This window comes from Aegilops tauschii, chromosome 3 (genome assembly GCF_002575655.3).
Source record: "Aegilops tauschii subsp. strangulata cultivar AL8/78 chromosome 3, Aet v6.0, whole genome shotgun sequence".
NCBI lineage: Eukaryota > Viridiplantae > Streptophyta > Magnoliopsida > Poales > Poaceae > Aegilops > Aegilops tauschii.
Window position 1 is genome coordinate 610095477 of NC_053037.3, and position 9808 is coordinate 610105284.

The 9808-nt window shown below is 52.4% G+C and overlaps 1 long non-coding RNA gene across 1 annotated transcript; it reads left to right on the forward strand.

Moving 5' to 3' along the window:
* The first annotated feature begins 522 nt into the window (after positions 1–522).
* On the forward strand, positions 523–2847 carry LOC109763164 (uncharacterized). The gene is made up of 5 exons (XR_012205755.1): positions 523–674; positions 764–1141; positions 1447–1711; positions 1816–1985; positions 2060–2847. It is a non-coding gene; the product is annotated as an uncharacterized lncRNA (long non-coding RNA).
* Positions 2848–9808: the final 6961 nt, after the last annotated feature.

The following is a 9808-nucleotide window of genomic DNA, read 5'->3' on the forward strand; positions in this document are numbered from 1 at the left end:
ATATGCTATGCACAATTTATGTTATCAATAAAGGATTCATAACTTTGTGTCCCTAAATCACCCATTTATGCATGCGATTGTATTATTGGGAGAGCACCATGGGATGCAGAATCTTTAATCTATATTGTGGCGTAGACAAACTTCTTAAAGACGAATATCATATAGCTAGTTATGAACAAATATAGTGAACCAAACTAATATAGTACATTAGTCTGGGGAGGGGCGTCGTTTTGGCTCCCGGGTCCAGATGATCCCGAAATGTGGACCCTGGGTTTGCGTTGTGGGATCTGTGCCAGGCATTATCCAAATTGATATACTAATCCAGAATAAGAGGGAATACACACGCTTTGTGGGGTCATGTACGTAGAGCATCAGCGAACGGCAGGGGCTCCGCGCGCGTCGCGCCGTTAACGGCGGGTAAGCGACCAGCCATTTCTCAAGCAGGTCACGCCGTATGCACCTGGTTAGTACTGTACGTTCCTGGACCCACAAGTCGGCCCATGCGAGAATGAATGCATCCCCGTCCACCAGTTTGCGTCCTCTGTTTTGGGGACAAAAAGGGGATCGGGATCAAGGGAGCAAGTGGAGTTGGGTGGGCGGCGGCGGCGGAGAGCTTCTCCGATTTGCGACGGCGCGACCATGGCTATGGAGTTTCCCGTCTCTCCGGTAGACAAGTAAGATAACCCTGCATCCAGAAGAAATTTTGTTCTTTCTATTTACTAGCTAGTGTCAAGGCTGACAGAGGGTGGACGAACACCCGCAGGCTGCCAATCTTCCCCGACGAGGCGGCAAGCGATGCGGCCCTAATGGAGTTGATTGGTGCCGCCGGCGGCGGAGACGATGAATCGGCCAATGGATCCCGCGGGGGTTTGGTCGGCGGAGTTGGCCATGGGTCATATGAGCAGATCCTGAACGGAGGGATGCGCAGTGAGGAGAGAACTGTAGCTGGTGGTGGCGCCGCCGTGCCTGGGTTCAGCGAGAGCGAGGGTGACAATGAAGAAGCTCTTGACCAGGCGGAGCTAGGAGCATACTTTGATGAAGACCAGGAAGCTGTAATTCAGGATCGAACTCACAGTGCTGATGGAGGTTCTGCTCAATCCACAGGCAAGGTGGATCCGCAAGCACCTGGCTGAGCAAAGAGGTAATGTGGATCTGCCTACAGTAGGTTGTTTGGATGCAGTTGATAATCTGAAAAATTCCAAAATGGCGAGCAGTTTACTCTAGCTTAATGTAATTGCAGTGGTTCAGTACAGCTATGCTAATCTGATGAATATGTGGGAAATGTAGCGATCCATTTTGATATCAGGCTTCTAGTCGTTTTGCCCTGTATTATAGTCTGTCATTTTTTCATGATTTAGTGTATCCTATGAGGCAATGGAAGTACCAGCACTTGCTTATTTAATTGTTGTGGGAAATCACAAGGAATAAATTTTGGTCTGTTTGCAGAATAAGAGTTGGCAATCAACCACCGGGCAGAGCTCCATGCCCGGAAAGGGTAGGCGTGCTTGAGCAGACTATCAGGGGCTATGCTGATAAATTAGGCGACCATGTAGTTGAGCCTGCCATTGGATTAACTTTCGATTCTTTGTGCGAATCATATGATTTTTATAACCTATATTCCTGGGAGCATGGTTTCGGAATGCGGTACGGCAAAAGCCGCCTGAATGCAGAGAAGACAAAGTGTATGCAGGAAGTGGTTTGCGGCTGTTCGGTTAGTTTCCTGTCATCATTGAGATATGCAAAAACACTCGTGCCAAAAACATACCGAGTAGCCAGAACTAATCTGATTGTGTTTGGTGTTCTTGTTTCGGACAGGGCAAACCGACAAAGGAGAACAGCAGGTCCTGTCGCTGTGAGTGTCCGGCCATGATTAGTCTGCTTAGAACATCAGATAATGGCTGGTACATTACAGAACACAGAGCAAACCGCAAACCATGCTTTGACGCAGACATGTGGGGAGAAGGTAAATTGGCCACATGGTGAAGGTACGAGAAACAACCATTTTGTGTAAGTTTTTCGTGTGTGTTGGATTGAGCTGCCGGTTTGTTCTATGATCTAGGTTATGGGTGTTCTAGGCTATACCGGGATACCAGAAACTCTGATACTCAAGAGGTGGACACAGGATGCAAGGGATGTTTTGCCGCCACACCTGAGGGTGTACCAGCGGGATCATGCTGGGGCCAGGACGATGACAAATCGGCACACAACACTTTATGTGCACGCGATGGAATTGGTACAACTAGGGGATGCATCAGTGGAAGCATATGAGAAAGGAATGAAGGTGATCAGAGATGGCATTGCTGCTCTAGCTGAGTACGAGGAACAGAGGGATGGACTGGGTCTTGAAGACAGGCCTGTAGAACAACGATATGCAGCTGAGCAGACAAATGAACAAATACGAGATGAAGAGCGTGCTGCGGGTGTCGTGTAGGTGGACACTCTGGTTGGTCTTAGGGCACCAGAAAAGAAAAGAAAACAAAGGCGACCGACAAACAGCCGCGAGAAAGCGCCATATGAAGAGCTTAGCAAGCGTACTCGGTTTTGTAGCATCTGCAAGAGGCAAAGGACACAAGAAGACAAGCTGTCAGGAGAGAGGCGACTTGCCTTAAGAAGCTGCGGAAAGAGGCGAGGTGTAGTAATTGTGGTGTGGCCGGGCACAGGAAGAATACTTGCACCGATGCAGCAGCTGTGAAGCTTCAGACTGCACCTAGTTAGCTCTGATAGATTTAAAAATAAAAATTGTTTCTTGATCAGTGTTTCCGATGTATTATAACCTTATTTGTGGAGTAGGTAGGGGCGGGGTGGATCTTTGTTCTAGACAATTATAATTAATTTTGGGTTTTCCAATATGTGCTACACATGAAGATAAATCTTTTTTTAGGGAAAACTTTCAATCTATTCATCTTCAAGCATGGTTGTACAACGAACGCTAGAAATAATGAAAATTACATCCAGATTCGTAAACCACCTAGCGACGACTACAAGCACTGAAGCGAGCCGAAGGCGCGCTGCTGTCATCGCCCCTCCCTCGCCGGAGTCGGGCAAACTTTGTTGTAGTAGACAGTCGGGAAGTCGTCCTGCTAAGGCTCCATAAAACCAACGCACCAGAACAACAACCGTCACTGACGAAGAGTGTAGATCAGAAGGATCTAACCCGAAGACACAAGAACATAGACGAACGACGAACAGATCCGAGCAAATCCACCAAAGACAGATTCGCCGGAGACACACCTCCACACGCCCACCGACGATGCTAGACGCATCACCGAAACGGGGGCTAGGCGGGGAGACCTTTATTCCATCTTCAGGGAGTCGCCGCCATCTCGCCTTCCCGAGTAGAACACAAACCCCAAAACTCGAAAAAAAAATCTAAAAAGGGAGCCCTTCCACCGGAAAGGGCCGAGATCCAATCCGCCTCCATGGCCCTAAGGCCACCGGAGACGGAGCGGACCGGCGACGCCGGCGGCGGGAGGCAAGAGACCAAGATTTTTAGAGCCGGTGGCTGACAAGGTCTTCTGTTAAATGAGACCAACCCAAAGGCTAACCCTTGTTGGCATTTTTTTTATAGGAGAAACTCCGTGATCACCACGCGTCCAAGCCGGGACTTGAACTCGGATGGGCTGGCAGCAACCTCAGCTGCCTAGCCAATGGGTCGATGCCCCGTCCTCAGGTCTTCTGTTAAGATAAATATATTTGTGAAGGCACCCGATAGCCCAGTTGCCATTCTGCACATGTAGCCTCTGGCTTTGTATGTATGTAATCAGTGCAACGCTGTGTGAGAAGTGGGGGTGGTGTCGGTGCTGTTTGAAATTCAAATTTTGAAACGCGTGAATGGATGTGGCTTCTTGTTTTTTGATGCAGATGATCGCTGCTCCAGCGGTTGTTGCTAACGATGTGGATGAGCTGGCCGGCGAGCAGGAGATCCCCGCCGTCGTCACCGTCGACCTTGCAGCTGAAGTGGTGGCCGAGAACGAGCCTGATGGAGAGCCCACTGCTGCTGTGGGCGAGCCAGGTTGCTGGAGTAGTACGAGCTCCGGCGAGCTGTCGGATGGGGAGGACGAGGAAAGCCTCGCGTCAGTACTGTGGGTTTGGTTTACTGTGGTTAGTATGTGATCACTAGTAGAAAAAGGGTCATTAGTCCCGGTTCTGTATTTTTTCTGATTTTTTATTTTTTGAATTATTTTACAATTTAATCTCTAATCACCCTTTATCACTGCTTAATTTGACATTTAATCTCTAATCACCCCTCATCATTCCAAATCACCTAACTTCCCGGCCGGTCACCCATTCTCTCACTACCCCAGCCTGAGCACGCTTAACTTTCGGGTTCTATTCCTCCTCGTTTTCAAGTCTGCACTTGTTGCTTTGCTGACAATAGTAAGATGTCAATCCGATTAACCCTCAGGAGTTTAGCTTGAGCATGAATTCACACCTTTCACTGTTTGAGTTTTAAACTATTATTATAGGAAACAATAATTATTTAGTAACACTAATATTTCTTGAATAAGTAGTTTGACCATAGTTTGACCATGGTTTGACCACAATTTGACCAGTTTTGATCAAAATTCAGAAAAAATGAAATAATTATTTAGTAACACTAATATTCTTGAATAATTATTAGTACCACTAATACTTCTTGAATAAGTAGTTTGACCATAGTTTGACCAGATTTAATCAAAATTTAAAAAAACTGAAATTTGAGTATAACTTTTTTTCCTTTTAGAATTTGAGGATTCTAAAAATTTGCAAACAGACCTACAGCGGTTCACATCGGATGCGGATTTTCGTGCTGAACATTTTGATATATTATACAGTTTTTTCCGACATCGTATGCAAAATATATGGTCGTTTTACTTTTTCATCACACTTTTTTGCAAAACATGTCCAAATTTAAGTTTTTTAATTTTCCTAACTAGTAGATGTAGTAACATAACTACATCTCGAAGAATTTTATTTTTGAAGTTTTTATCATTTTTTTTTGTTTTTTCAAAACTGAAATGGCGATACAGGGGGATAGAATTTGAAAATTGCACCATTAGTCCCGGTTCATGGCTCCAACCGGGACTAATGGGATCTTTAGTCCCGGTTGGAGTCACGAACCGGGAATAAAGGGTGTGATGCCGTTAGTCCCTGTTCGAGCCACCAACCGGGACTAAAGGGCATCGCACCCTTTAGTCCCAGTTCGTGGCTCCAACCGGGACTAAAGATCCCATTTGAACCGAGACTAATGCCTGCACGACGTCCTAGCCGCTCGAACCGGGACTAATGGTCACATTAGTCCCGGTTCGTAATGCAACTGGGATTAATGCTTTTTTCTGGCCGAACCAAAGCCCTGTTTTCTACTAGTGGATGGTGTTTAGTAGGTAATTATGCCACGTGGATGGATATGTTGGCTTGAGCGTAGATGTTTTCAATGTACTCCGTCTGGTTGAACTTATTATTAAGCTAAAAATGGAAAGAGATTAGGCAACAGGTTGAGCTGCGACATGACCGCTGCAGCTTGAGCTCGGACAACAGTCAACAGGTTGAGCTCGAGCTCGGACGCAACAGGTTTGAGGCGTGTGGAGGACGACAGCTCTGGGCTCTATTTTTTTTTTTAGCATCAGTACAGACACACGCGCTCATATACACGTGGATACACTCATCTATATGAATGCACACACCCACACTCTACCCCTATGAGAACCTTCGAGAGACTGAGCTGGCATATCATCTTGAGATTTACGAAGTCACCGTAGGCGCCTCGTCGTCGACGGGAACGTCTCCTCCCACTGTAAGTGCATCGCCGGAAATCCTGAAATAAATCCAGGAATAATGCGTGCACCAGAATTTGAACCCTGGTGAGTTGGGGATACCACTGTCCACCTAACCAACTCTCTTATTGCCAGGTGCGTTTGTCGTGGGGTCCTGTAACGGGCAGATACGTTTTCCAACCCGTTGGAGCGCTCCGACGGCCCATCTGTATAATGCGGGGATACGTGTGGACCGGCCTGAGCGCTGCATGGACGTTACTAGCGAGAAATTCTGCACTGCGGGCCCACCTGAATATCTCTCGATGGAATACATGAAGAAATACGTGGACCGGTCCAGATCTCAACGCAACTGAGTGGTCCAGATACCAGGTGCATCTGGACCCGGGAGCCAAACACTACCAGAAAAACTTGCGATGCCGACGGCCAAACCTATGCCGACGGCCCCCGTCGGCATAGATGGACATATCCTGATGGCCCAGCTAAAGCCATCGGCGTAGAAAGGCCGTTGGGGTATATCCATCTATGCCGACAGCACCCGTCGGCATAGATCAGCCGTCGGCGTCGCCATCAATATGCCTACAGTGGCCGTCGGCATAGGGTAGGCCGTCGGCATATCACGTGGGCCTGTCTACCCGGGCGGTGACGGCCGTTTGACGACGTCAGGCTACGCCGACAGGCTAACAGTGGCCGTCGGCATATCTATGCCGACGGCCTAGCCATCGGCATAGCTAAGCCGACGTCGTCGATCCGCGGCTCCCGCTACGTCATCGATCCGCGTCGCTCGCCGGTCCCGTGGGGTGGCATATCTATGCCGACGGCCTAGCCGTCGGCATAGGCCTGGCCCATGGATCTTGCCACGTCATCGATCCCTGACCTACGCCATGTCATCGATCCAGGGTTGTACTGTTCCGTGGCCGTAGCTATGCCGGGGGGTAGCAATGCAGCCAGGTGTTGCGGTGGGCCCTCCTACAGTTGTGGAAACGTGGTGGCAGGCGCAGGCACCCGGCACGCGACTCCGGGGTGTGCCTTCCCCTCACGGCGTCGCTGCCGCCGTGTCCCGGAGGGGGGAAACAGCCACGTCGGGCCGACGCGGAGGGAATCTTGGGGTGGGTTGTGCTGGGACTGTGTTGGGGGGTGTAGCTATGGCTGGGCTATGACAACTAGGTGAAAAGGTCCACCGGTCAAACTCCGTCCGGCGAAAGTCAAAGGGCTAGACCCGGCGGTCGTCTGTGTCAGGGTTAGACAGGACGGGGTACCTGGGGGTAGCAATGCCACCAGGTGTTGCGGTGGGACCTCCTACGGTTGTGGAAGCATGGTGGCAGGCGCAGGCACCCGGCATGCGGCTCTGGGGTGTGCCCCCCCTCACGGGCGTCGCTGCCGCTATGTCCCGTAGGGGGGAAACGACCACGTAGGGCCGACACGGGGAATATTGGGGTGGGTTGGGCCGGGACGGTGTTGGGGGTGTAGCTATGGGATGGGCTATGACAACCAGGTGAAAAGGTCCACCGGTCCAACCCCGTCCCGTGAAAGTCAAAGGGCTAGACCCGACGGTCGTCCATGTCAGGGTTAGACGGGACAGGGTACTTGGGGGGGTATCAATGCCGCCAGGTGTTGCGGTGGGCCCTCCTATGGTTGTGGAGGCATGGTGGCAGGCGCAGGCATCCGACACGCGGCTCCGGGGAGTGCTCCCCTCACGGGCGTCGCTGCCGCCGTGTCCCGGAGGGGGGAAATGGCCACGCCAGGCCGACACGGATCAAATCTTGGTGTGAGTTGGGCCGGGACAGTGTTGGGGGTGTAGCTATGAGCTGGGCTATGACAACCAGGTGAAAAGGTCCACCGGTCAAACCCCGTCTGGCTAAAGTCAAAGGGCTAGACCCGGCGGTCGTCTGTGTCACGGTTAGACATGCGAAGAGCAATTCGCGTAGAGGGAAGTGTTCAGATACTTCTCCATCACCAAAAATTATGAAAAATTACCATCAGTCCTATAGCACATGTGCCCACGTCATGTAAAAACTCATGATTTTATCGCGCTCCGAGTATTTAATAATATTCACGCCGCATCGTTACCGCAGAACGTCTACTACTGTGTCATCGCCGTCCGTGATGGGGGCCACACCCCGGAGACGCGTGCCGCCTCTTCGGACATGCCACCACAACGTACGGCATGTATGAGGGCCCAGTGCGACGCTTCGGTGGCATTGCTACCCCCCAGGGTCCCCGTCCCGCCTAACCCTGTAGCGTTTGACCACGGGATCTAGCCCTTTGACTTTGCACAGACGGGCTTTGACCAGTGGAACTCTCCACCCGATTGTGTTAGGTCAGCCCATAGGAACACTTTGGAGCAACATCCGGGCCAAACCCACAGCAAGATCCCCTCCGTGTAGACCCGACGCGTCCGTTCCCCCCCTCCAGGTGCCGGCGGCGGCGCCGTCCGTGAGGGGGGGAACCCCCCGGAGACGCGTGCCGGCTCTTCGGACATGCCACCACACCGTACGACATGTATGAGGTCCCGGTGCGACGCTCCGGTGGCATTGCTACCCTCCTAGGGCCACCGTCTCGCCTAACCCTGTAGCGTTTGACCACGGGATCTAGCCCTTTGACTTTGCACGGACGGGCTTTGACCAGTGGAACTCTCCACCCGGTTATGTTAGGTCAGCCCATAGGAACACTTTGGAGCAACATTCGGGCCAGACCCACAGCAAGATCCCCTCCGTGTAGACCTGACGCGTCCGTTTCCCCTCTCCAGGTGCCGGCGGCGGCACCGTCCGAGAGGGGGGCACCCCCCGGAGACGTGTGTCGCCTCTTCGGACATGACACCACACCGTACGACATGTATGAGGTCCCGGTGCGACGCTCTGGTGGCATTGCTACCCTCCTAGGGCCCCCGTCCCGCCTAACCCTGTAGCGTTTGACCATGGGATCTAGCCCTTTGACTTTGCATGGACGGGCTTTGACCAATGGACCATCCACCCGGTTGTGTTAGCTCAGCCCATAGGAACACTTTGGAGCAATATCCGGGCCAAAGCCACAGCAAGATCCCCTCCATGTAGACCCGACGCGTCCGTTTCCCCCCTCCAGGTGCCGGCGGCGACGCCGTCCGTGAGGGGGGCCACACCCCGGAGACACGTGTCGGGCGTTTGCAACCGCCACAACACTTCCAGACTTCTGAGAGGCCGCCTACGCAAGATTTGGCGGCATGCTAGCCCCCGGAGGCCGCTGGCCACTGACGTAGACACGCGAAGAGCAATCCGCGTAGAGGGAAGTGTTCAGATACTTCTCCATCACCAAAAATTATGAAAAATTACCATCAATCCTATAGCACATGTGCCCACGTCGTGTAAAAAACTCATGATTTTATCGCGCTCCGAGTATTTAATAAAATTCACGCCGCATGGTTACCGCAGAATGTCTACTACCGTGTCATCGCCGTCCGTGAGGGGGGGCACACCCCGGAGACGCGTGCCACCTCTTCGGACATGCCACCACACCACCCCGCATGTATGAGGGCCCGGTGCGACGCTCCGGTGGCATTGCTACCCCCCAGGGCCCCCGTCCCGCCTAACCCTGTACCGTTTGACCACGGGATCTAGCCCTTTGACTATGCACGGACGGGCTTTGACCAATGGACCTCTCCACCCGGCTGTGTTAGGTCAGCCCATAGGAACACTTTGGAGCAACATCCGGGCCAGACCCACAGCAAGATCCCCACCGTGTAGACCCTACGCGTCTGTTTCCCCCTCCAGGTGCCGGCGGCGGCGCCGTCCGTGAGGGGGGCACACCCCGGAGACGTGTGCCGCCTCTTTGGACATGCCACCACACCGTACGGCATGTAGTAGGTCCCGGTGCGACGCTCCGGTGGCATTGCTACCCCACAGGGCCCCCGTCCCGCCGTGTAGACCTCACGGGCGTGGCTCCCACCGTGTCCCGGAGGGGGGAAACGGCCACGTCGGGCCGACACAGAGGGTATCTTTGGGTGGGTTGGGCCATGATGGCGCTAGGGGTGCAGCTATGGGCTGGGCTATGACAACCAGGTGAAAAGGTCCACCGGTCAGACC